This window comes from Penaeus monodon, chromosome 23 (genome assembly GCF_015228065.2).
Source record: "Penaeus monodon isolate SGIC_2016 chromosome 23, NSTDA_Pmon_1, whole genome shotgun sequence".
NCBI classification, from domain to species: domain Eukaryota; kingdom Metazoa; phylum Arthropoda; class Malacostraca; order Decapoda; family Penaeidae; genus Penaeus; species Penaeus monodon.
The window spans coordinates 18,685,350-18,685,781 of NC_051408.1; the positions used below are offsets into that span (position 1 = coordinate 18,685,350).

The following is a 432-nucleotide window of genomic DNA, read 5'->3' on the forward strand; positions in this document are numbered from 1 at the left end:
AAAATTTAAAAAATTAAAATTTAAAAAGGGGGAAAAGAAAAAAATAAAGAAACAAATAGTAATAAGGATAGCAAAAAACAATAAAGAAAAAAAATATCAAAAAAAAAGAAATTTTTCTCTAAACCGTTTGAAAAAACCCCAGCCCAAAAAAAGGGACAAAAAATAAAAATCTGGAAATAACATCATCTCGGGAAGTCGCTGACGTCACCATAAGGCTTTTAGAAACGATATTTTCTTTCCTCTCTTTTTTTATCTGCCTCTTTGTGGGGGATTCGCCGCTGTCCATCTCCATCTGCGTCGCGGGGTAGAGGAGGGGCAGCAAGAGAGGCCGGCAAAGGGAAATAGATGGGGGAATGTACTCTCTTGATGCGCGTGTGATGAAAAGAATCAATTGGAGATCATGAGCCGTTTTCGTCGTCTGATAACGTACGT

General features: G+C 37.5%; 1 protein-coding gene across 1 annotated transcript in view; it reads right to left on the reverse strand.

Annotated features, from left to right (window-relative positions):
* Positions 1-432, reverse strand: part of LOC119587863 (cGMP-dependent 3',5'-cyclic phosphodiesterase-like) — an 88,205-nt gene that overhangs the window by 64,491 nt on the left and 23,282 nt on the right. The window lies entirely within an intron of this gene.